Source organism: Heteronotia binoei, chromosome 2 (assembly GCF_032191835.1).
Source record: "Heteronotia binoei isolate CCM8104 ecotype False Entrance Well chromosome 2, APGP_CSIRO_Hbin_v1, whole genome shotgun sequence".
NCBI lineage: Eukaryota > Metazoa > Chordata > Lepidosauria > Squamata > Gekkonidae > Heteronotia > Heteronotia binoei.
Window position 1 is genome coordinate 60,341,715 of NC_083224.1, and position 27,666 is coordinate 60,369,380.

At 43.6% G+C, this 27,666-nt stretch overlaps 1 protein-coding gene across 5 annotated transcripts in view; it reads left to right on the plus strand.

Moving 5' to 3' along the window:
* Positions 1–27,666, plus strand: part of SYT2 (synaptotagmin 2) — a 215,269-nt gene that overhangs the window by 96,477 nt on the left and 91,126 nt on the right. The window contains exon 1 of one of the 5 annotated variants that reach the window (XM_060231131.1): positions 27,253–27,437. The exons of 3 other annotated variants lie outside the window; for them this stretch is intronic. The gene's annotated coding sequence lies outside the window, so the exon portion shown is untranslated. Of the gene's footprint in view, positions 1–27,252; positions 27,438–27,666 lie in introns of those variants that run through there. One more of the 5 variants, XM_060231133.1, reaches the window with a different exon arrangement.

Genomic DNA, 27,666 nt, shown 5'->3' on the forward strand with positions numbered 1-27,666 from the left:
ATATGATATTGGATTTATACCCCAACCTTCACTACCTGAAGGCCTCTCAGAGTGGCTTACAATATCTTTTTCCTTCCCCTCCCTACAACAGATACCCTGTGAGGTAGGTGGAGCTGAGAGAGCTCTGACACAAACTACTCTTGAGAGGAACAGCTCTGTGAGAACTTCTGACTGACTCAAGGTCACATCAGCAGATACATGTGGAGGAGTGGGGAATCAAACCTGGTTCTCTCAGATAAGAGTCCACCTACTTAACCACTACACCAAACTGGCTCTTTATAAGCAATGTTTATTTTCCTTCTGGGCATTATGCGGTGGAACACAGACCTATGCACTGATATTAACCATAGAACTGGAACTCTTACAGCATCCTCCCTCTGGCTTTTCATATTTTACCAGACACATATGATCAAACCTATGCTTCCTGTGGTAAGGGGGAAACTTGGGTGTGTGGTGCATTACAAAATGAAAACACTTAGGATGTTGAAAACTTCAGGCTGTATTCAAGGTCTTCAAATCCAGAAACATAATTTGCAAATTAAGTTCATTAATTCTTCAGCTATCTACTAGCTGCTATGCATCTCTCACTGTTAACTAACACAACAATGTTAGAGAAGGAGCATAGAAGACATCCTTAACTGATGGTTTGCTCATGCCAGGATAGCTTTCTGCTTCCTCTTCTTTTGTCTGGGAAGCAGAAAGCAAAGTATGTTTGGGAGAGAGAAAGCGGGAGTCAGGCCCTGTGCCTTCTGGTCTCTGCTCTTTTTGCCCCAGTGGTACACAACCCACTTTCCTTCAATTACTGTGCAAGTAGAAGTTCATACGTAAGAAACATCTGTTTGTTTTTGTCTAAGTACTGAACCTAGGGTAAGTCAGGCTGAGCCTGGCAACTGACAGGAAATGATGGAGGGGAATGCATAGAGTTGCCAACTCTGGGTTGGGAAATTTCTTGAGAATTTGGGGGAAGCCTAGGAAGGGTGGGGTTTGGGGAAAGGGGGGGGCTCAGCAGAGTATAATGCCATGGAGTCCATCCTTCAAAGAAGCCATTTTCTGTAAGTGAACTCATTGCTGGAGATCAGTTATAATACTGGGAGATCTCCAGGGCCTACCTGGGGGTTGGCAAGTTTAATGTGACATTGCCAATGTAACTACATCCTTTCTGGGGAAAACCTGAAAGTGATATAGAATAAGACCACAGGGTTTCCAGAGGCTCCTGGAGTTACTCTCACATCCGGTTTTCCCTGGAAGTGAGGTAGCAACATCAGTGATGTTGCTGGGTTTCTAAAGAAGGGTAGAACCTGGAGAAAACCCAAGGGATGTAGGGTAAAATCATAGTTTCCAGTGATTTCTAGAGTAACCCGAAATAACTTCTGGGTTTTCCCTGGAAGTGACATAGTGACATCAATTAGGCTTGCCAATCCCCAGGTCCCAGCGGGGGTTCTTCTGCTTTCCCTGGCTTCTTCCCGCCCCCAGTCAGCTGGCGGGCAGGGGGAAGCCCCGCCTCCAAAGCCCTCTGGAAGCTCCAGTCTCTGATTGGAAGAGCTTCCTCTTGGAATGGGGTATCTGTGTTACTTGGAAGAAGTTGGCTGCAGCTTGTGAGTAGAGAGGCCAATCCCTCACTTCAGAGTCGCCAGAAATGGGGGGGACATCTGCTGAGCACTTCATTATTCCCTATGTGGAGATTGATTCTCATAGGGTATAATGGGGAATTGATCTGGAGGTTTCAGGGGTTCTGGGAGAGCTATTTTTTGAGGTAGATGGACCAAATTTTCAGTATAGTATCTAGTGCCTCTCCCCAAAGTACCCCCCAAGCTTCAAAATGATTGGACCAGGGGGTCCAATTCTATGAGCCCCAAAAGAAGGTGCCCCATCCTTCATTAATTCCTATGGGAGAAAGGCATTTAAAAAGGTGTGCTGTCCCTTTAAATGTGATGGCCAGAACTCCCTTGGAGTTCAATTATGCTTGTCACACCCTTGTTCCTGGCTCTGCCCCAATGTCTCCTGGCTCCACCTCCAAAGTCTCCTGGCTCCACCCCCAAAGTCGCCAGATATTTCTTGAATTGGACTTGGCAACCCTAGTGTCATAGCTAATTTTTTAAATGAAGGCTATCACTTTCTTCCCCTGCTCCCCAGTCTGCTTTCACCAGGGCACATGGAGCTAGAGAAAAAGGATAAACAGCCCCCTTGCTATTTTTTCTGCAGGCAAAAGTGGGGAGGGGACAAAGAGAAACAAGAAGCTCCTTCTGCTAACCCACAACACTCCCTCACAGTGCCAAGCAAACTAGTGCTTTTTAAGGGGAGTTCACGTGATACACAATTGGCTGAGAGTCTGGTCATGCACCTGTCAACTGGCACATGTCAGGTATATTGAGTACCTTGGCCCCAATTTACTAGAAATGGAAAGCCCCCATATTCAGATGAAATAAGATTCCAGACCTCGAGAGCCGCTGCCAGTCTGAGTAGACAATACTGACTTTGATGGACCGAGGGTCTGATTCAGTAAAAGGCAGTTTCATATATTTATATGGACTGCTGTTCTGTACACTCTTATATCCTATTGACTTCACTGAGTTTCATTGGCTTTCATCATAAAACAGCAGATTTAATCCTAATTTATTTAGAAAAAAAAATTCCAAGGCATTTTTTAAAATTAAGAGGTGTGAGTACTCATATGTAGGGTTATACCGATTTCTACCAATTCCCCTCTCAGGGAAGAGCCCTGAAAAAGATTCTGGTACTCAGCATCTGTGAGTACTGTGTAAAAAAAAAAAAAGCCCTGATAAATCCTAAATGGGACTGACTTCTCAATATAGTATTGGAACCTTAAACACCTCCAGAATCTCCAGCAGTACCACTGAGTTTTAGATTTTCCATGCACAAACTCCATAACTGTAGTGAGTGAAAGAATGATGTTTAGTCCAGTGGCACCTTCAAAGCCAACAAGTTTTTATTAAAGGCATCTGAAGACGTATGCTTGCACACGAAGCTTATACTTTGAATAAAACTTAGTTGGTCTTAAAGTTGCCTCTGGTCTCAAACTTTGTTCTGCTACTTCTGACCAACTCAGCTGCCCATTTGAATGTAGCCATTTAACTGAACCCCTAGAAATTTTGATATTATTAGATGGAAAATGTTAAGTAACAGGAAGAATGTTCTTTCTGTACAGTATTTAATATACAGCTAGAAAGGAGATAAAGATCCGTCTGGATCTCAGTGTTCTTGTGAACACTCAGAAAGACAGTTTAAAACCCCCTAGCTTTGGAGGGCAGCGTATATGGAATCACTTGTCCACTGAGCTCCCTCCCCAACCTACACCCTCCTCAGACTCCACCCCAAATATCCAGAAATTTAACAAGCCAGAGTTGCCAAACCTAATACGCCCCCAGGATGCCAAAGTGGACGAGAGACATATCATACAGTTCTGCATCAACTGTAGCTTCTAAGATATCTTCCAGGGCAGTATATAACCATCCAAGTGGAAGTTTAGTTCTATAAACACAGAGAACAGTGGCAAAAGTCTAAATCCAACAGCAAAGTCTACACATACTTTACCAGCTAAGGGTGGTATCAAAATGGGGGGGCTACGTGATGATGAGGGTGGTTTATATTGGTCTCCGGAGCCTGGATAGCAGAGATTCCTCCTCTGCAGTAACAATAGAAATCCCTAATGAATGGAAGTCATTAGACTTGCCCAGTTCCAGTTTCTGGATCCTAGAATCCAGGATCCTTCCCCAAAAAGCAAAAGAGAGCACACACAGAGTCAGACTAGACAGAACATGATAAGAACATAAGAAGAGCCCTGTTAAATCAGACCAGTGGTCCATCTACTCCAGTATCTGGTCTCATAGAGTAGCCAACCAGATCTTCTGGAGGGCCAACAATAGACACAGAGGACAATCTTGCCTGCCAGCACTGTTATTCAGAGGTCATAAGCAAGAGCCTTCTCGGTTGCAGCCCCAATACTTTGGAACACCCTTCCAGAAGCCATCAGGGCCCTGCAGGATTTATCACAATTCCGCAGGGCCTGCAAGACTGAACTGTTTCGGATGGCATATAACATCTAATGGGAGAGGGCTGCCACCATATCTGGATCCATAGCGCTTTTATTGCTGCCTAGGATCTGTGTGCATGAGAAAGAAAATATTACATGACCCACCTGAAGCAGCACCATTGTCATTTATCTGATTGTTTTATTGTTTTAATATTTTTGTTTACTGTCTATTTTATGCTGTTAGCCACCTTGAGTCTGTACAGAATGGGTGGGATATAAATATAATGTAAATAAATAAATGAATATGACTGTGATCAGATTTCATAGTTTTTGTTGGCTTGTTTTTACTTTAAAACAGAAGGTGTAAACTGACAAATTGATTGAGGAGCAGCACCCTGACTTGGGAAAACTCTCTTAAGAAATTTTTTTGGTCTTCCATTACATGCTGTAGCAAGCAGTCTTCTTGAGAACATTTTTACCCAGATAATTCTGCTTATGCTGTTGACTAATATTACTTGTGACATCACTGGCATTTGTGGTAGTGTTTCTTATTCTGCATTGCTAGCTTTCCATTTAGCTTTGAGGAATTTTAAAAAGCCTGCTGCCATTTTTCAAATATTTCTGTTTGATATTGTGTAGTGTGAATTTTATAACTGCTATTTGTTTATGGTGACCCACCCTGGGGATTCCTATTGGGACAAAATGGCAGGACACAAATTCAATAAATAAATAGATATATGAAGTGTTAAAGAGCACAGGGGACAAGATGGAGACTTACGGTACCCTGCAATAGTGTACAGTAGCAGTCATTTCTATGCAACCCTCTGCACCTGACCTATCAGGCCAAAGTGGAATAATTTCATAGTACTACTCTCAACTGCCCTAGATAGTTCAGGAGACTGATGGCCAAATGTTGTTGGAATGTCTAAGAGAAACAGCAAAGTCACACATCTCCTATCTATTTCCCAATCTAGACTGCTGTCCAAAACAGTTAAGGAAATCTCGGTATTAAAAAATAGCCTGAAGCCTGACTTCAGGCCATTTCATACATTAATGCAGGCACTGGGAAATGGTAACTGTACCACTACAGGAACATTCAGATTAGGTCTTAGTCAATGTCTGCATTAGCACAAACCTGAGGATTGCTGGAACATCATAATGTCAGATGTGCACAAATGCACAACAGAACTATTCGATGTACTGTAAGCTGCATACCTGCTGTGTACTTACGTCTTATAGAGGTTAAATTGGCTTGATTGTACTTGCTAGATTAGATGAAAATTTCACCCAGTGAAACATTTTGGTTTTCCAACAATGACCACTGGAAAGCTCACAGTGAAGCCACAAATGCATCAGCATCCAGTGATATACTACCTCTGAACATAGACAGTCCATGCAGCTATTATGGCTCATAGTTATTAACAGATCCATCATTCATGAGTTTGCCTAATCTTTTGCTAAAACCATCTGGACTATTAGCTATTAGATACAAATGTGATGTCCTCTTTTCCCTCACATTTTTCCTACTTAAGAGATCCACTCTGTCCTGCAAGCTTTTGTCTGAAGCTTCCAAGTATGGAGGACTTACAAGGGATGTCAGGGCTGATAAGGGTATTGGGCCATGCCACATATTCTGCCTGGGGCTATCCAAGCATAATTTTTTATGAAGCTGTGGCTGGGGACACTGGGATTTCTGCTGGTGCCTGGATCACTTTGCCCACAGCCCACATGTAAAACATCCAAGAACTAATTTATTTCAAAGCAATATTAGCAATGTGGTTCAAAAACTTGTGAGGCAGGGGAACAGAAAACCCTTTTACAGGTAGAAAACTCTCTTTAAGGCTTTTTTGTGCATATATGTATGAACAAGGTTTTTTTGTTTAAATACAGAGTCCTTGGCAGATGGATCATTTTTGAGTCAATCAAATGTATGATGATTCATGTTGCTCTATTTGCTAACCTTGCCTTCTACAAAATAAAATCTCAAAAATTCTCCTGACTTGATCTATCATGTAAAATGGCTTCCTGGTTTTGCAGAGTTAATGCCCTGCTTGATGGTAGCTCTCTCTCCATCTACAAAAACATCGCCTCCCCAAAGCAGCTTTGTTTGTTTTCTGTGTCTATATTCACACTTTACTACCATGGCCTCTACTGCACCATTTGGTTTCCTAACAATGCCAGATTTTGGGTAGGCAGCGCTCAGATAAAACATGGGAGGCAGATGATCTTTTTCTACAGAAACAAGCTATAAATGATGGAGAAACCAGAGCATGTTCTCTGAGTATGCAGCAGGGGGAAAAAGTGAGATCCTAAGAGCATTTAGTTATATTTTTAAAAACTAGCTAAAGCAGGAGGGGCTAAAGACTAATTTAGGGAAACGACTCCACAATCAGCAGCAATTCCACTGTGGTTTCCCTCTCCAGTGGTGTTACAGCACTATGTGGGACAGGGCAGGGCAGAATATTATTAATTTTACACTCCTTCTGATTCGATGGTGCAAGATTTGAGACAATACTGAACTGAAGCAGAAGCTGAATTCAGGCTTAGTAATTAATAAAGTACTGTACACACAATGATGCTAAGTTGCTGTTTGTTTCAGGGCCTTTCAGTCAGGGTGTTCAAAAATGTTAAAACAGATGTATCCTTTTAAATTACAAAATATGGGGTCAGATTAGAAATGTGGGCAGACAAGCACTGTGTTTGACCTTTGTAACAATGATTTCAATAAACCTGTATGCTGAGGCTCTGGTTAGTTTCATAATGAAACTTACGTTGTGTGGAACATTCTTCTGAGTTAGGGATTTTAGAAAAACTGAGAGGCATCATGAGATTCTCAATATGTATCCACTTATGCAAATATTGCTTTGTGACTTAGGGCTGCCAAGCCCCTGGGCTATGCAGGGGTACTCCCACCCTGGAGGTTCCCAACCTGCTGGCCCACATTGGGCCGGTGGGGGAACCTCTCCCAACGTCGCTGGCACAATGACGTCATACGGAAGTGGTGTCATTGTGGTGGCAATGCCACACGCAGGCTGCTCTAGGAGTTTCTGGGGAAATGATGGTTTTCCCTGGACACTCTAGCAATTTGGGAGGGAAAACTCTATGGTACAGAGGCCACAGGGGACTTGGCAACCCTATTGTGACTACATGCAAGTGGAACAGTACTCTAAGCTGGGTAGCCATGCAAATGTTTTTCTGCCACTGCTCACAGATTCTAAAACTGCTTTTGCACTCACTACTAGCTTTCTTTTAAAACCCCTCTAGCCTTGGGATGGACAATTGCTTTTGAGAGGGTTAAAAAATGTATTACTAGCTTTGACATATAAATACGGCTGCCAACATCTGGACAGGGCTATTATGGCTGCCAACATCTGGACAGGGCTATTATGGCTGCCAACATCTGGACAGGGCTAGAGATCTCCTGAAATTGAAACTGATCTCCAGCCTACAGAGGTCAGTTTGGGGGAAATGGCTGCTTTGGAGTGTGGACCCCATGGCACGGTATCCTGCTAAAGTCCCCCTCCTCCCAACCCTGCCCTCCTGTTACCCTAAGGGGTTGTGAGGATCTCCTGAGTTTGTTGGGGGAATGAGTTAGGAGATCCATACAATGCAAGTAGACAACAAGCAGGATCTCCATCTATGTTTATGAGGATTTTTCCCTCAGTAGACCTCTCAAATGAACGGTCTTAAGTAATGAGCTGTTTGTTCCAAGTTTCATAATAATTTGTAATTTATAATTTCCCTCTCTATTCTGTTCTTGAAGTTCCTTTGCAGTAAAGCAGCAACTCTGAAGCCACCCAATGAATGTTCTGAAAGGTTAAAGTGTTCTCCCACTGGTTTCTCAGGACTGAACAGCGATATTGGTTTTTTATCTCATTATATATGCTAAACCCACTTTCACCAAGTATGGCTATATATCCACAGTATTCCAATGTATTTGTCTTTTAAGATAGTGTATCAGAATGTTTTTGTATTGACATACTCAAACAAGGGATTTTGGCTGTTTATCTCATTACCTATACTAAACCCATCTTCCACTATATTTTAATGTATTTTTTAATGGCAAATTAGAATTATGTATATATTTATGTTACATGTTATAAGGTAAATTAGTTGGACAGGAAAAAATTCTGGGAAAGAAATGCCCTCATTTTGACCCAGGCTTATTAGCAATAGAATAATTAACAAACATTCTCACATTCTGACATGTTACTATTATATTGGTTTCCCACGCTAATGCAACCCAGATCAAAGGTTTTCTGAATTTGTTAAGTTTACTATTCTGCTATTGGATTTTAAGTTTGTACCACTTTGCATTCTAAACCCCACAAGCTATATGTAGCTCTGCTTACTGTACCTCATTCCTCGTCTGAAGAAGCGTGCATGCACATGAAAGCTTACATTCTGAATTAAAGTTTGCTGGTCTTAAAGGTGATACTTGACTCCTGCTTTGTTCTACTGCTTCAAACCAACACGGCTGCCCACCTGGATCTATGCATTCCATGTGATAGTAGGACCTATTTTGAGCCTACTTGCAGACCAGGTAAAAGTCTAGAGGAGTGACCCTGTGAGATGCTGAGAAAGAAGGTTGCCTGCATCACCTTGTCCAAAGTACCAGACTAGTCCTTTAAGGAAGGAGGGGTCCAAGCATAACACTCCACAGGCTCCATCCCCAAATTTCTAGGAATTTTCCAACTCAAAGTTGGCAACCCTTTGCACACATTTGTTCCACTACAGTTTGTTTAAACAGATTTGCAAAACTTATTAAACAAGGGACTATTGTAATGTATCCCATGCAGGGTTACCTTTGAAAAGTGTTTGGAAACTCCAGATATAAAAATTCTGGAAATTTTGAAGACATGGGGGAGGGGAAAAGTTTTTTTCCCCCCTGGTTCCTTTTTTGAGGGTCGTATGGAAATTTTGGGAAAAAATGAAATATTTTCAATACTTACTGCCCTATCATTCCAAACTACTGGTTTAACAACACACAATGCATAATTTATAACTTACTTAGCATACAAAGTTGCAATATTTGTCATAAGAACATAAGAAAAGCCATGTTAGATCAGGCCAATGGCCCATCCAGTCCAACACTCTGTGTCACACAGTGGCAAAATTTTTTTATATATATATACACACACTGTGGCTAATAGCCACTGATGGACCTCTGCTCCATATTTTTATCTAAACCCCTCTTGAAGGTGGCTATGCTTGTGGCTGCCACCACCTCCTGTCGCAGTGAATTCCACATGTTAATCACCCTTTGGGTGAAGAAGTTCTTCCTTTTATCCGTTTTAACCTGTCTGCTCAGCAATTTCATCGAATGCCCACGAGTTCTTGTATTGTGAGAAAGGGAGAAAAGTACTTCTTTCTCTACTTTCTCCATCCCATGCATTATCTTGTAAACCTCTATCATGTCACCCCGCAGTCGACGTTTCTCCAAGCTAAAGAGTCCCAAGCATTTCAACCTTTCTTCATAGGGGAAGTGTTCCAGCCCTTTAATCATTCTAGTTGCCCTTTTCTGGACTTTCTCCAATGCTATAATATCCTTTTTGAGGTGCGGCGACCAGAACTACACACAGTACTCCAAATGAGACTGCAGCATCGATTTATACAGGGGCATTATGATACTGGCTGATTTTTTTCAATTCCCTTCCTAATAATTCCCAGCATGGCGTTAGCCTTTTTTATTGCAAACGCACACTGTCTTGACATTTTCAGTGAGTTATCTACCACGACCCCAAGATCTCTCTCTTGGTCAGTCTCTTGTCATATTTATGGGATTTATAAATGCCTTCATTTTCTACAAACAAAATTGCAAATATACCCATATCAAGAGAAAATTGGAAGCTGGTGCTCCCTACACTATATTAGCATATGTACCTTAATAGTTTGCTATCTGGTTATAGAGCTCAGTTCTCAATGAAATTGTCAGAGTATTCCTGAGTAGGGTTGCTATTCCCCAATTCCCAGAGATTTCCCCCTCAGGTTTTGGGGCTTCTGTCCAGGGAAACCCCACCCCCAAACAGCGATGTTGCCGTGCAACGGCCTTGATGTGCTGACATCACACAGAAGTGATATCATTGCATTGGGGATGTCACTTGGTGACACTCTGGTTTTTGTGCAAAACTCTACAGTTTGATGCCAATTGGATCACAGAATTCTGCTAGAATTCTGCATGGAGCACCAGCTCACCATCACCAACACTATCTTCCAGCAGAAGAACAGTCTGAAGACAACCTGGATGCACCCACGGTCCAAGCACTGGCACCTTATCGACTACATTCTGGTGCGCCAGAGAGACCTTCAAGATGTCTTACACACCCGAGTAATGCCCAGTGCAGAATGTCATACGGATCATCGTCTTGTACGCTGCAATCTCTGTCTTCACTTTAAACCCACACCCAGGAGAGGAGGTATCCCTCGGAGGAAGTTTCAGGTTGGCAGTCTCCAGTCAGCCGAAGTTAAAGCTGCCTTCCAGGCAAAACTCCAGTCAAAAATTGAGGACCCCAGTTGCCCCACAGACCCTTCTCCAGAAGCACTCTGGGAACACCTAAAAACTACCGTCCTGCAGATCTCTGAAGAAGTCCTCGGGTTCTCCACAAGGAAGAACAAGGACTGGTTTGATGAGAACAATCAAGAGATCCAAGATTTACTGGCAAAAAAGAGATCTGCCTACCAAGCACATCTTGCTCAGCCCTCCTGTCCTGGGAAAAAAGCAACCTTTCGCGCTGTATGTAGCAACCTCCAGTGCAAGCTTCGAGACATTCAGAACGAGTGGTGGACCAAGCTTGCTGAGAGAACCCAGCTGTGTGCAGACACTGGTGATTTAAGAGGGTTCTACGAAGCCCTGAAGGCAGTATATGGTCCATCATATCAGACTCAGAGTCCCTTGCGTAGTGCAGACGGCCAAGTGCTCCTCACAGACAAGGCATCCATATTGAACCAGTGGTCGGAGTATTTTCAGGCTCTCTTCAGTGCCAACCGCGTAGTTCAAGATTCAGCAATTCACCTCACCCCACTTCAACCAGTGAAAACAGAGTTGGATGAGATCCCCACTCTAGAAGAGACTGTTAAAGCCATCAAGCAACTGAAAAGTGGCAAGGCAGCAGGAGTTGATGGAATTCCACCAGAGATCTGGAAGCATGGGGGCACAGTACTACATAGCTCACTTCACAAAGTACTTGTCACCTGCTGGGAACAAGGCAAATTACCACAGGACTTTCGCGATGCAATCATCATCACCCTATACAAGAACAAAGGGGAAAAGTCAGACTGCTCCAACTACCGGGGGATAACCCTGCTCTCCATCGCAGGCAAAATCCTTGCCAGAATACTCCTGAACAGACTGGTGCCCGCCATTGCAGAAGAACTCCTCCCAGAGAGCCAGTGCGGCTTCAGAGCTAACAGGAGCACCACCGACATGGTATTTGTTCTCAGGCAGCTCCAAGAGAAATGCAGGGAACAGAACAAGGCTCTGTATGTGACTTTTGTCGACCTTACCAAAGCTTTCGATACCGTTAGCAGGAAAGGCCTGTGGCAAATCGTGGAACGTTTAGGATGTCCCCCAAGGTTCCTCAGCATGATCATCCAGCTACACGAAGACCAGCGAGGCCAAGTCAGACACTGCAACGACCTCTCGGAGACCTTCCCAATAGGCACAGGTGTAAAGCAAGGCTGCGTTCTCGCGCCAACTCTCTTTACAATCTTCTTTAGCATGATGCTTCAAAGAGCCGCAGTAGATCTAGATGACGACGATGGTGTCTACATCCGCTATCGCACCGATGGCAGCCTGTTCAACCTGAGGCGACTAAAGGCCCACTCCAAGACAATGGAAAAACTCATCCGAGAGCTACTGTTTGCTGATGATGCTGCACTCGTCTCCCACTCGGTATCAGCTCTGCAGCATATGACGTCCTGCTTTGCAGAGGCTGCCAAGCTATTCGGCCTAGAAGTTAGTCTGAAGAAGACAGAAGTTCTCCACCAGCCTGCACCCCAGGAAGATTATCACCCTCCCTGCATCACTGTGGGTGAATCAGTTCTGAAGACAGTCCAGCAGTTCAGCTACCTGGGGTGCATCATCTCCTCAGATGCTAAGATCGACAAGGAGATTGACAACAGGCTGGCAAAGGCAAACCGTGCCTTTGGCCAACTGCACAAAAGAGTATGGAGCAACAAGCATCTGAAAAAAGGCACAAAGATCAATGTTTACAAAGCGGTTGTGATGACAACCCTCATCTACGGCTCCGAATCGTGGGTTTTATACCGTCATCACCTGCGACTCCTTGAGCGCTTTCATCAGCGCTGCCTTCGCACCATCCTCAACATCCACTGGAGTGACTTTGTGACCAACACTGAAGTCCTCGAGCGGGCGGAGGTTACCAGCATCGAGGCACTGCTGCTGAAGACGCAGCTGCGCTGGGCAGGGCATATTTCTAGGATGGAAAACCACCGCCTTCCCAAGATTGCCCTGTATGGCGAACTCTCCACCGGCCATCGAAATAGAGGGGCACCAAAGAAGAGGTACAAGGACTCCTTGAAGAAATCCCTTGGCACCTGTTGCATCAACCATCACCAGTGGTCTGACCTAGCCTCAGATCGCAAAGCATGGAGGCACACCATCCACCAGGCTGTTTCTTCTTTTGAGAACGCATGCATAGCTGGTCTTGAGGACAAAAGGAGATTGAGGAAGAATCGCACTGCTACAGCACCAACCCTAAATCAGACTTTTCCCTGCAGCCACTGTGGCCGGACCTGCCTGTCCCGCATTGGTCTTGTCAGCCACCAGCGAGCCTGCAGCAGACGTGGACTATTGCACCCTTCTTAAATCTTCGTTCGCGAAGCCAAGCCGAGAGAGAGAGGGATCACAGAGTTTTGCCCAAAACTGAGAGCATAGCCATCCAATGTCCCTGGTGTAACAGCTTCACTTCTACATGACACCTTATTGCTCCACTCCTGCAAAGTTCCCTCCCAACCCCCCCCCCCCCCCGCTGGCACTGACACTGGCTCTGGCAACCCTATTCCTGAGGCTTTGGTGCAGTTTCTGCCCCAACTCCTTTAAAGGAATTTCACAAGTAAAGTTCAAATTATCGGGTGTAGTTTTTTGGCCCATCCAACTCACTATATTGGAAGTGCTAGAGTTCAGCCTATTGGCAATAGCAGTTCAGTTTGGCTCTAAGGTTTCCTTCTGTTGTACCTCTGTAGTTACAACAAAGGTACCTATTGGCTATCTTCTTTGTGGCCACCTCTTCATGGTAGATAACACTGGGTCTTCCCTTAAAGCCCTAAATGTGTTGGAATTGTGGGGAATGTGTGTGCCTGCTTCTATATGAGCCTGATAAATTATTTTATCTTTGTCTGAGGTCCTATTCTCCGCGTGCAATCGTTGGAGGTAAAATGGGGTGGTTACTAGAGTCAAAGCTCTTTCTATTATGACACCTGATGTCTGGAATTTTGTTTCAACTGGTGCCTTGTTCAGGAGTACATTTCCATAGAAATAATAGACCAATAATAAAATGTAATGGTTTAGGGAAGCATTTTTATATGAACAAGACTGCAGTTTATGCTACTGTGAATTTTATATGTTATATGCATTATCCTGCTCTTACAGCATTGTTTTCTGTTTGCGTTATTCCATTTTCTGCATCACCTGATGCATTGCATCTGCTACTTTTTCAGTTTCGAATTTTTGCGATTATAACCCTATTATATTGCTTATTAGATCTCTCATGCTATTTGATTAAATTAACACCATGCAATCTGCCCAAGTCTCAACGTGAAAGATAGCCAGACTATAAATAGCCTTGCCAGGTCCCTTCATTGCACTGGAAGGGGGATTTGGGGGGTGTTCCAGGAGTGGGCAGGGATGTCATGCGATGCACTGACATCAACTGGAAGTGATTTCAGCATGTCAGCAGTGACATTCAACTTTTTTGGCAAAATTCTATGATAAAATTGGCCTCAACCCAAAAGCAGGGCATCGCCTCTAATGTCACTTCCTGGGGATGTCCGTGTATTGCATGTGGCATCACTGTTTGGGGGTGGGTGGGTGTATTTACTCTTGCAGACCAGGCTGGCCAGTGTTAGACAGGAACCCATGAAAATAGGGGAACCCCCACCCCACCTGGTGAATGATATCCCTAACTATAAACACTGCCTTGATTTTTCAGTACAAGATGAAAATATTTTTATTTTCCAGCTCTTTGAAGTTACATAATTACTGTTTTTGCTGGTTGCACTCCTTTAGCTACTGTTTTTGTTATTTCTTGTCTGCTTCTGTTTAATGCTTCAGGCTGATATCTACTGCTGAAATGCTAACATCAGTATATAAATACTGTCCTGTTTATTGTACTTTTATCACCGGTTGTGAGGCATTTTGAGAACTTCTGTAACAAACTGGAATATAAAAATTTTGAATATTTTAAAAAAGATTTAAAATGAAGAGGGACAAAAGAAACCAGAGTACCTCACTTCCAGCTGTGGAAAACATAATAATCTGTTTTTAGCTTTAGTGTGTGGACAGTCTTCTAAAAAGTTGCTTCCTTGTTTAGTTTGCTATAAAATATGCACCATAAAATCCACTTCAAGAAGAGTATCTGTAATCCACAGATTGGTTGTATTTATTACAATCCATGTGTGCTTAAAATGTCATGTAGCTAGCCTTTGGCTGCAATCCTAAACAAACTTACTTGGCGGCAAGTCCTACTTAAGTCAATGGGATTTACTTTTGGATATACATACTTAGAATTGCATTATAACTATGTTCCTAAGTGCTGGGACCAAGATTACAAAATCCAACTCCCTATATCCAAGTTTTTGGGCTCAGCCCCCAAAGGTACATTTGTCATGGATGGTCTCATTCCATTTCACCACTGGATGAAAGTAGTTCCTCCATATAATTGTAAATTCCTTGACTACAATGTTGAGACCCCTGTGGGTTGGAAGAAAAGCTGCTTGAAAAACAGCCAGGATCATGCTTATCTTTCAGTCCCATTTATCATATAAAAGAAAGTATGAAATAGATTTAAAATGGATTCACAGCTCCCACATTGTGCATAATGACTAACAGGATTTATTATGTGGAATGCAACACAAAGAATGGAGATTTGAATTTTAGCCCTTGATTTTTCTGCTTTGCATGAAATTTATTTTTGCAGCAGTTTGCTCAGACTGCACATGGGGACTGTGTTGCAAGGATCCTGGGATGCAGGCATATTACATGGCTGGCTCTCTCAAATAGACTCTATAGCTAAGGGTGTGATTTCCCCAAATGGCAGCCAGCAGGGAGGCAGAAGAAAAGAGGTGCAAAAGGCTGCAGCAGCAGCAAAAAAGAGGTGAACCACTGGCGGGATGGCTGTGCTTGCCCCTTCCTGCATCTTGGAGACGACAGGTTCTTGACAGGGCGGCACAATTAGCATTGCTTTCATTTGCTGCCAGGCTTGCAGAGCTTTTGCCTTCCTTTGTTGCCTTGATATGGATAAAGAGAAATATCTTCAGTTGAGATATCCATTGGTGATGGTGAGGTACGCAGATTTAGCCACCGTATTATGTTCTGTGGCTCACAGCTCATGAACAATTAGAGAAGCACTGGCTTTGCGAAATGACATTGCATCTGTTGCAGTATGTCTTAGGTAGGGTTGCCAGCTCAAGGTTGCAAAATTCCTGGAGATTTGGGAGTGAAGCCTGGAGAAAGCAGTGTTTGGGGAAGGGATTAGTGGGTAGAATGCCACAGAGTCATAGGAACACAAGAAGATCCCTGCTGGATCAGACCAAAAGTACATCTAGTCCATCATCCTGTCTCTCAGTGGTCAACCAGTTTCTCTGGACAGCCAACCACAGGGCACAGAGGCCAAGGTGACACTCCGACGATGCCTTGATGTTGCTTGCTGGCTCTGGGATTCAGAGGCTTAGTGCCTCTGAATGTGGAAGTTCCCCTCAGTCACCACATGGGTAGTAGCCATTGATAGACTTGTCCTCCATGAATATATCTAATCTCCTTTAAAAGCCTTTACTACATCCTCTTGCAGTGAATTCCACATTTTAATCACTCTCTGTGTAAAGTAGTCTTTCCTTTCTCTGCAAAGAAGTCCACCCACCAAAGCAGCCATTTTCTCCAGGGGAACTGATCTATGTCACCTGGAGATCTACTGTAATTCTCCAGGCCCCAACCTGGAAGTTGGCAAGCCTAGTCTTGGGAACCAGGGTGCACATAACATGTGAGCTCCATGAGAGGATTTCCTGATGCTGGCACATCTGCAACCAACCACTGACCTTGCAGAGCACGATTTTCCCACTTGCTCCTCTTGCTGTAACCTGCTGAGCCCCTCTTCCGCCATTTTGGTCCTGGAGTTGAACAGAACCTCAGGGTTCTCAAACATTAGGGAGGGAGTGATGGAGTTTGCACACATTTTTTATCTGTATTCCCAGTGCTTAACGACAAGTGCGGAATTGAAATATGTGCCCAAAGAAGAGCTTTGCATAATGTTACAGTGTTACTGCTGTTCTTATTCCTCTATGAGAGCCCTTCATATACAGATTAAGGATCATCCATAATTCTTGGTGCCAAAAGGAAAGAGGATATCAAATGAAGACAATTAAAAGCTAGTTATTATTGAAACACCAAACCAAATGAATGCATCTGAATCTTAATCGGAACACTGGGCATACTGCTGGAACACTGCGAGCTCAGTGGGCTGGGAATGCCAAGGCTTTTCATGGTGTTTCTTTAAACACACATACACAAACAATTTAATGCAGTCCTTCTTCTATGGTGTCATCTTCCAGTATTTGCAATATAGACTGGATGAACAACAACAAAAAATCCTAGATCTTTTATTGTATGTTTTCTCTGCAAGTTTACCAGTTTTCATTGGGTTTTATTTTGTATGGCTTTCCCAGCAAACCCTCAGAATTGTAGTTATATGTTGTTCCATAACATATTCCACTAGAACTGATTTAATGGATTAAGGTAGAATTGATTGTACCACTTCTGAAAGGATAACATTTTTGAATGCTCTCATGTAAAAACATACATATAATTGTCTACAAATAGTAAAATTGCCCAGACAGAAAGGTTTATAATAGATCTATACATGCAGGGCAGGGTTTTGTTTAAGGAACTTTAAAATATGACATCGTTGACTGAAATCTGAAATGGTATAGGTCTGCCACTCCTTCCACTTCATTGTGTGTAATGTATAAACTGGTTCTTGGAAATTTTCTCCCTTTATAAAACTACACTTCCCATAATTCCTTTGGAGGCAGCCCTAGAGCCAAGCCTGTCTAGGTTCATAATGTAGGAACGGTTGGGTATGGAACAAACTAAATTACTTTCTCACCACTTCAAAACCACATGCACATTTCAGTAGCAAGGGTGTTCTGCAAACTAAAGCCCTTGTAGTAGTCTGTAGGATATGTGAATTGATTCTACCTAGTCCCATCATTTACATAATTATTTTCCAAAAACCATCTGAAACATTTCAGAAGACGACACCAAGGTTTCATTAATCCAAAATCTGGCTGTGCAAGGAAATCCTGAAAAGACTGTAGAATTTAATGCAGATCTGTGTGAAAGGGAGGCAAAATATAATTTTCCCATTAGCCATTCCCATGCCATGTTAAATCTGAGCATTGGTACATATACCACAGTATCCTTTCTCCAACATTAGCAGAAACAAATGCTTCAGTAAATTCTTTGGTGGGCAATAATCATAACAGAGCACTTTTTGTCTATTTGGGATCCTTCCCAGTGCCTTTAAACGGCTTCTAATACCAAAGGGGAATCTGGTCTAGAAATCTGCAAACATTATTGTTGCAGTTCTCTTGATTCTTTGGCAATTGCACATGGAACAGAAGTTTGTTAAAACTGCACCAGTCCATGCTATTTGATAGCCATGTTGGCTCAAATGAAGCCTTGATGTTCAAAGGCAAGCAGCAAATGTAAGGCTACAGCATTCTCAATCCTGTGGGCATGCTCTCAATGTACTGTTCAGTGTGTGGGACCAAAAATTGGGAAGGGCTATTGCCTCTATGGAAACATCTGACTGGATACTTGGAAACAAGATGCTGGACAGTTGACACCTTCTTGGGTTTGGTGTGTCAGGATTATTCTCATGTTTCTCTGTCACTATAAATTATTTTCCTATTGTACCAGAAAAACACTAATATTGCCTCATGTAAAAAAGAAAATGGAGGTAAACATTGAAAATGTGTTTTTTCTTTATAAAAGTAGTTTACTCCTAAATATAATACTCAAATGGGAGTTGTCTCTGGATTAATGAAGCCAGTTTAAATTCATAGTTCTTGTTAACTTGGCACAGAATTCCCTTGCAGGCACAAGCTTTGGAAGGAGAAAACCCAGGAGCTATTTAGTAATCAGTGATGGGGGATGTGGGAATGGATTTGGAATGATTTTGCTTGAGCAGAAAGAGAAATGAAAGTGCAGTCTGAGAGCTGCTTGTCAAGTACTATCCCTGAGAGGCTGTTAGGGCACTGGTGCAGCCCCTCCATAATCAGAGCAAGAAATAAAGAGTCTTCACAAACAATTTACTCCATCTGCTCAGTAGGGAAAACAAAACACAATTTCAGTGTTTTCTAATTAGGAAGTTAACCACTTCCACAGCTCAACAAGCCTGGGATGGAGGTGCCCGCCATGGCCTCATCCCCAAGTAAATCAGTTAAGCGAGGAGATCCTGTCACAAACCTCTCAGCATGCCTTCCACTCTCCTAACCCCCTCTGCTTCTTACTATGTTGGCATTCATCATTTCACTTCCTTGCAAAAAAAAAAATCAATTACCATGAAGCAGCTGGTTACCAATGTATGCGCCAATGTGCATCCCACTGCTGTGCTCAGAGTTTGGGGGTGGGGTAAACTCAGAGAGACCCAGTGCAGTTTAGTGGCTGTGCAAGCAAGCAGTGTGCTAAGAAGCCTTTGGTTCAAATCTTATCTCAAATTTGATCTCCCTAACAGGCCTTAGACAAGATCTACAGTATTGGAATAACAATACTGGGCACAAATAATGTATGTAGAGTCTGTTTATATAAATAGTGCTATGATATAGGTTTATATTGTGCATCTTTTGTAGTTAACAAATTTTAAATATTCTGATTGAAGATGTCTCTGATTAATCAAACCAATACATTTTTTTAAAAATCCTATTTAAATATAAAAACAGCAGATAAGGGAGAAAACTACTCCCTCTTAGCTTGGTTTGGCTCAGTCCAACTTACCAGTTATGCGCTGGGAGGAGACTGCTTTGCAAACTATTTGAATACAACTGAGTTCAGGTTTATCCATTTTGCACAGCTACCTTACTCACAAGATGATAATTTTCTTGCAGCTGTTGCAACCCATGCCACTCATCTACTACAACTGCATCTTCCAATTTTAAAAGGCACATAGAAAAAAACAGTAATTAAGTCTGATATTATTGAGTTGCAATTTACTACTTAGGTTCACAGTGTTCCTTAAGTGTCTGGCCATGAATCCAGCTAATCTTGCAGTGTTGTGATTGCTTTTCAGATGAATACAATTGACTGTGCAGGTGCAAAAAGGACAGATGCAAACAGCAGCAAATGCATTCTCTCAAATGTCAGTCATTTAAAGGATGTTATCTGACTGCTTAGATACAAAGAAGGAATTAATATCAATGTAATTACTTTACAAATGATTTGAATCACAACGGTCCCAGAGATAGTTTATCTTTTTTGTAAATGAAATTTAGTTCTTGGCCTGAGCAAAAGCAGCTGCAAAAGCAACAACAGCCATGAAGTAACTGTGTAGGTGCAAAGCTGTTTGTCTCAGTGCTATGCTTTGGACACTGAGGTGATCTGACTAGGAGCATGCCTTGAGTAACTGAGAGAGTTTGAACAAGGTATGAAGTTGTGCTGCTCACCTTCAAGTCACTTCTGACTTGACCCTATGAATCAGTGACTTCCAAATACCCTTTTTCAGTTCTTGCAAACTGGAGGCTGTGGCTTCCTTTGAAAAGTCAATCCACCTCATGTTGGGTCTTTTCCTACTGTATTTAAATTTTCCTAACATTACTGTCCCAGAGTCTTTTTCAGCCACTCATATATATGTATGATCCAAAACCAATTTTCTTCTTTATTCAGCAATATTTCATCCTATGTATATTTATGCAAATATAATTTATTAGTTAAACTTCATTTGATGAATTGGTTGAAATCCCTACGTTTTTGTATGAGCTTGAAGACAATTAGCAATCTTGTCCACATTACTTTAAAATAAAACGTATTTTGCTATAGAAAATAAAGGCCAAGAAAGAGTACATGCGAAGAATGTAAGATGGTGAAATGTAATTGGCCAAGGGACCTTTCAAATATGCAGCTCTTATTTCTTACCTTTAATTTTTACATTTTGCAACTTAAATAATCACTTTTTTTCTTGGGATTGTGAGTAACAACAATGATGCAAAACTTTCCCCACCTAGCCAGTAATTTGAGGCACAGATGCATTAACCTCAAATGAATAATGAAATACAAACCTATACTTCTATCATTTGCTTCTTTCTGAATTTGTGGTGTAGCAGCCTCAGACAAAATGCCAAGCTTGATCAAGAAATGTCTGTCTCAGAGACCTTGGCTAGAATCAATTAGTTAGTTATGATCAAATCAATGGCCATTTGTGGCCCTCCACACAAGCTGTACATCTCGAGCATGGCAGTTTTATAGCCTAGCCCAACTTCCTTATAGCATTAACTAAGCTTCTCTCCTTATTGCATTATCTATTTTCAGAAATCAATCGAAATCAATTTCTCTCAATGTAGAGGAGGATTGGAACATACTGTCCCATTTTCAGAAGGCATTCATGGCTTCAGGATATACTGTCTCTCAACATTCTTGCCTAGCTGCTTGCAGTTTCCAGCAGCTTCTCTAACATTTAACTGCCCACACGTAGAGGAGCATATTTTGCCAGCAGCCAGCCTCTTCTGGCTAAGATGGCCTGCAAAATGCAGGCCTCCTGTTGACACCAGCACCCTCCAACAGGAACTCTGGCAGCTGACAGAACCATATACTTGTTCTACCACTTGGGATTGGGTGGTGGCAGCAGTCTCATCTCTGGAAGTTCTGTGGCAGAAATGTGGTAATGGCTGTTGTTCACTATTGTGTGTTGCCACCTTTGATCAACACAATGCATTGAATGCCTGCAGGAGGACTGTTGGTGCAGAAATACATATATAGAGAGGAGACATGACAGTGCTTGCTGCATATCTAATCTGCATATGGGTGGAAAGACACTCTCAGATGGTCGATTTTGAGCTTGGTATTTTGTAATGTGAAAAATAAGATCTTTATAATATTTCACTTGTTTCATGATGAACAGGTGCATCTGGCTTGCTTGGATGAATCTGATATAGTCAGTTTGACGTAATTGATACCTGCTGGGTAGAAGCCTCCAAGTGGAGGACCAGGGGAGGGGAAGGTGGCATTTCTTTTCCATGAATCTTTCTCCGTCATGAGCTACCCGGTGCAGGAAGGGGCCAGCTCTGATTCTATGTACCCTAACTAGGCACCTGGGACAGATTACAGATCCTACTGGTGTACCGTCTATCCAGCTTGATGGTTTTGGGGTTGGTGCTGAGGATCCTGAGGAAGTCTGCCTAGTTGGACCTAAGCTCAGGACTTCATGACAGCCTGAGATGTCAGAAGCACCTGCTTGTCCTATTGTTAAGGATAGTTTCAAATTGATCTTGCCTACGGATGCTGACAGGGTCCATGGGAGCATAAGGGCCACCATCTGCACTCTTGGTCTGTGTTCATCCTGGCTTTTATAATCATGCTGGGAAAAGGGATTAAAGTTGTCAGTGAAAATCATTAATGCTACCCTGATAGGAGGGATTATCCTCAGAACATTGAAGGAGGAAGTTAAAGAACCTCCACTGGCTAGAGATGAGCTGACCAATCACTGGTCAGTCTCTAACCTCTGCTTAAAGAACTTCCACTGGGTAAGGTTGAGGTGGCCAATCATTGGCCAGTCTCCAGGTTACCTTTTGGAGGGGTAAGAGTGCACAGTGGCAGCTCCACGGATCCCTGGATGAAACATCCACCCCTTATCCACTGTAATTTGCTTTCAGGTCTGCACTGGGCACCAAGACAGCTTGAGGGTGCTCATGGACTGTCTTGCCCTTTGCTGCCTACCATATGTTCCAACTATGGTCTTCAGGCTGCCACATGCTGGTTGTTCTATCTCTTAGGGTGGCCCATCTGGCACCAATCAGGCACAAGCCTTTTCCATCATGGCTCCTGCTCTGAGCAACAGGCTCTCTGAAGAGTTGAAGGGAGCCCCCTTGTTCAAGTCTTTTAGGTGGTGCTGGCATTGCAGGTCTTATTTGTTTGCCAGGGCTTTTACAGGCTATGAATAGTTGGAATCTTTTTAGGGGGGGGGGAGGTATTTGGGGTTATTTTTTTTGTTTTAATTTGTAATGTTTTAATTCTTACTGTAAACTACCTGGGGTGCTCAGTTGGGGGTTATCCCCTCTGAGGTGGACAGTGGTGAAAGCACTGGCAGACTTTGCCTGGGGGGAGCTGCTTGGTCAAACCGGAAAGGGGATGTGTGCAGACGACTTAGCAAAGGGGGAACAGCTCAGGGATCTTTTTTCTTTCTTTCTGTTTTTCTGATGGTAAGGAATCTTACTGCTCCAACTGCTGCTGCAGTTGGAGAGGCCTGGCCAGGCTCCTTCTTATTTTATTTATTTATTTTTGTGATATCAGAAGTGATGTCACACCCCACCAGTGCCCTCCCACCAAAATTTTTCTGGCTATGGGGCTGATGTATTTTAATCTAGAAATTCACCAGCTCTCCTCAATGGAACTAACTTCACGTGTCTATGTACCAGGTGGAGCAGCAGGGGGTGGGACAGGTGCTGCAGTGTCCAGGGAGGAAAGGAACAATATAGAAATTGCACCCCACCCCTCAAAACATCCCCTTCCAGGATTCAATAAGCTCTCCAAAGCTTGACCAGACTAATTCCCCTTTCCTCCTTCAATGGATGCTCAGCTGCTCTCGACATTCTAACCTCCTTAACATTTTTGAGTTGTGCTCCTGCCATTCTGTCATTCCCCTCTGCTTTTTATTTTGCTTAATTTACAAAATTTAATTTTGCAATGTAACTGGAAAGTCCATTGATTGTATAGAAACCCTTACCTTGATTGTGGGTGGCTTGATTTTGCTGCTTTTCTCATATGAACCAGCCACTGTGCTATTTGATCCAGTGAAAAGCTCGGAGCCCAAGAGGGATTTGGGGCAGCGAGGGGGAGACAATCTCATTCCTCCAGAGTTCTAGCAAGCTGGTTTTCGCTTTCTGCTTTTTTAAAAACTGACACTCAGCTACCCTTGACATTTCATTCCTTCTATAACATAATTAGTCTCTATCAGGCCATTTTGAGTCTTACTTATTTATTTATTTATTTCTGCATACCTACATAGATCCCTAAGTAGGCAAAGAGTCTCCTCCCCAGTACTGTATGTGAGTGGGCCAGTTTTGCTGCTCCCACCTGGTGCACAGGAACCAGCTGTAACTCTTAGGAAAAATGACAGGGTTGCAGTCAGCGAAACCCAAACTTATGCATGTTTCCTTGGCAATAAATTCTACTGAGCTCAGCCAGACTGCACCCATGCACAGCCAGTGTGGTATAGTGGCTAGAGTGGCAGACTAGGATCTCAGAGATCTAGGCTCAAATCTCCACCCTGCCATGCAACTACACTCAGTGACCTTGAGCCAGTCACATATGCTCTACCTAACCTACCTCACATGATTGTTTTGAGGATAAAATGGAAGAGAGGAGATAATCTAAGCTGCTTTAGATCCACACTGGGGGAAAAGGTATGGTATATAATTAAGCAAGTACCTGCTGTACCCTTTTTTTTTAAATATATCTGGAGCAGATGTTTCCTATATCTATAAACTGAGTAAAGGTCCAGTTTTTCTTCCCCTCTCCTTATTTCTCATTACATGACAAGCAAAACACATTTTGTTTGTGGCCGGCCAACACCTTCTGACCATCCCTGGCCCAAAGGACATCCGGCTTGCCTCGACCGGGGCCAGGGCTTTTTCAGCCCTGGCCCCGACCTGGTGGAATCAGCTCCCGGTGGAGGTTCGGGCCCTCCAGGATCTGTTACCATTCCAGAGGGCCTGTAAGACAGAGCTGTTCCATCAGGCCTATGGCTGAGGCAGACGGGCATCCTATCATTTAAACGGGCCCCCCTGCACCGACTGCATTGTACTGATTCTTTGAAACCAAAATAGCCGGGATATGAACATCTAGGTTGGGACAAGCAAGCCAAATTGGTCTTTGCCACCCTACCTATTTGTGAGTTATGGCATAATTGTTTTAATTTTAAACTGTTTTAATTGTTTAAAATTGATTTGATTGTTTTAACGTGTTGGAAGCCACCCTGAGCCCACTATGGGAAAGGGCAGCCTATAAATCTATGAAAATAAATAAGCAAATAAATAAACAAACAAACATTGATGAAGATTTCTGCAAAAGTTGTGGAGAACAGGATCTATCATCTTCATAAGATAAAAGTTATAAAACCAGTACTGCCACTTTCTCAGCTGCCCTGGAAGAGGTCACAGCTACATGCCCCATGCCTCTGATTTTCAATCCATCTATGTCGGTTAGCAGGGTTTTTGTTTTTTGCTGCCATCAGGGGAGAAGAGTAGAAATGACCTCGGGAGCACTGGGGTGAGAGAGGTGGTGGGCATCCAGTCATGCTCGTTAAAGGTGTGAATCTCCAGAGCTCTGGAAAGGCAAAAAACAGAAACTAGTTTTTACCTGATTAGTATAATTTCACTAACTCTGGCTCAGAGAAGCTCCTTTGCTAGGGCATATATTTTGCCTTTCAGTGAATCAGACCCTTGGTCCATTAAAGTCAGTACAGCCTACTTCGATTGGCAGATCTCCAGGGTCTCAGATAGAGGTCTTTCACATCACTTATTGCCTGATCTTTTTGACTGGAGATGCCAGAAACTGAACTTGGGCCTTTCTGAATTCAAAACAGATGAGCTACCAGTGGGCCATGAACCCTCCCCTGGCAGTGGCAGACCAGTGGCCATAGTGTCAGCTTACCCAATGACAAGTGGGCCCAAACTTAGACAATATGTTAAAAATGTTAATGACCTTTTAGTAGCTTGAAAATATAATAGAAGTTCCAATATTATTATTGTAACACAACTAAAATTTACTTTGCTTTACTATTTAAATGAAATTTTAAAAATAAAATTATTTTTCAAGGATACTTCTGTATTTCTTCTGCACTTTCCCTTTCCTCTGTAGTTTCTCTTCTGCCTTCAAGTTTCCTTACCCCCAGAGGCAGGTTGGCCATTCTAGCTACTAGGGAACTTCCACGTGGGCCAATGGCCGCGCCCCGCCCCCAGGCATGAAACAAAAAGTTCTGCCAGGAGATCAGCTAGTCTAGCAAATCTTTTCATTTTCCTTCCCCGTGCTGTGACCCCTGCGTTCAGCACCCTGCTACCCTTTGAACAGAGCATCTTCAGCAGAGCTACCAGCCTCAAAATGGAGCCTAGAGTTCTTGTGCTGATCCAGCCCAGAGAAGGAGGGCTGGGGAAGGAGGCAAGCAGAACAAGGCCCAAGCAAGCAGTATGTAGCCAGGTGTCCAGCCCAGAGAAGGCAGCACCCTAGCTCAGACAAGTTACAGGCAGATGTGCTTAGCCTTGCAGAGCCTGGTTTAACATACTGATGGACATACATAAGCTCAGCAGAGCAGTGGGAAATGCCCAGTCAAGCCATGTAAACTGTAAGGCTGGCTGGCTTTTTCTTCTCTCTTCCCCCCCCCCCTTTTCTGGGGATGTGGCCAAGCTGGGATGTGTGGCAGCCCCTTGTCCAGAGTTATTTTTCCCTCTTGGTCTGTATCTGTTTTCCCCTATCTGGTAAGTACAGGAGAAATGACCCATGAAAAACACCCATGGGCAGGCCTCGGATTCAGCAGGAGCTCAAAGGAGCGCAGCTCCTGAACCTTTCTGAGGGTTCCCCTCCTCCTCCCCACCGTGTCTATTGAATAATAGGTGCAGCTGCATAACAATCCCTGGATGAGCTCCACCACCTATTTCTCTACATTCGACCCGTGCCCATGGGGCTTCTCATCACGCTCCTTATCTCAGCAGGATGACTTTCCATACTCTTCCTCTGGCTGGACTCTCCACAATTTAACTACAAGTAATCTGGGTGGATGTTCTGCTGGAGGGCTTTCTGTTGTTTATTCTGGAGCCTTGTGCATCAGTAGCACATTTACTGAGTTTTGTATATGTAGTCCCTTTAGTTGAGGCAACTGACATGTCTTAAATTGGATTAAGTTGGTATAAATTAAAAAAAAAGTTTATTATTCCCCTCCCCAGACCTTTAGTGCAAGTGGGGACATCTCCATCTTCTCTTACTTGAGTGTTAACTGGGAGGCTGCATCACAGCCTATGATTTATTTCACAAAAATTTTAATTGTACCTTATGTATTTTTGAAAATTTTATTTATTTTTTTAAAAATGATATCCTTATAGTTGTGGGTGGGCCCCCTTTGTCTCCTGGCAACCAATATTTTTAGACCCAGTCCACCACTGCCCCTGGAATTGATTTTTCCAGACCTTCAGTGACTACATCCTCAGCCCTAGTCATTCTGCTGAGATCAGCAGTCATAATTAGCAATTTTTAAAAACCTGGAAACTGAAATGGTATCAGATATACTGTAGGAGTCAGCGCTTGTGGATGGTGCAGACATGGCTAACCATTCAGGAACAGGATGCTTCACACAGCCACTTTCTTTCTCTACTAATCCAAGGTTGGGCTTCTATGTGTATGGTTTTATTCCATTGACTTTGCTAGGATATATGCCTAAATAATTTAACACGATGGGGCTATAAATCGCATATTCTGACGAATCTTACCTGGCAGCCGTGCCCCAGGATTCAGATGCGTAGCAGAGATGATACTTCAAATGGCCAGAAAAATGCATTCTGCACATACTGCGAAGGCGTTGGACTGGACCCCCGCCCAAAATGCAAATGTGTCCAAACAGCCCAAGTTACGTTAGGAAGTACAGCCACGATTCATGGAAAACTGAAAGGAACTTCTGGACAAGCTGGAGGCTCCTGCTTCCCCAACCCCCCGAAGCCTAGCCGGCGGCGCAGCAAGTCTGCTCTGGAGGGGGGGGCGGGTGTTGTGAGGGCTCACCCTGAGGAGGCCGCGGCGGGCCCGTTCGTTTTGTATGCAGCCGGATGTGCAAAGCATGCCAATTGAGAGCGAGCCGGCGCGAGGTGTGTTTGTACTACTGCAGAGCGCGCGAGAGGGAGGGGTCCTCGCCTCAGCTGCTCCTTGGATGGGAGCTTTCCGAGGAGGCCAAGTTCGGCGGCGGCGGCGGCCGGGCAGGCGGTGAGGGGAGGGGAGGCAGCACCCGCGGCTCCCGCCCACCCGGTAAGACTGCAGCGTCGGCTCCGCGTGGTTTGGGGCGGAGACCCCGCCAAAGGCAGGCGAGTGAGGGAATCCCTCTGTCCTCCTCCTGCGGTACAGCCGCTTGCAGCTGTCTGGCTCTCTGCTGCCAAGTGGCTTGGGAAGCTCCCGGGGGGGAGGGCGAAAGGCAGGCAGGAAAACCGCGGCATGGCTCGCCCACCGGGGGAATCCGGCGGGAAGGGAAGGGAAGGGA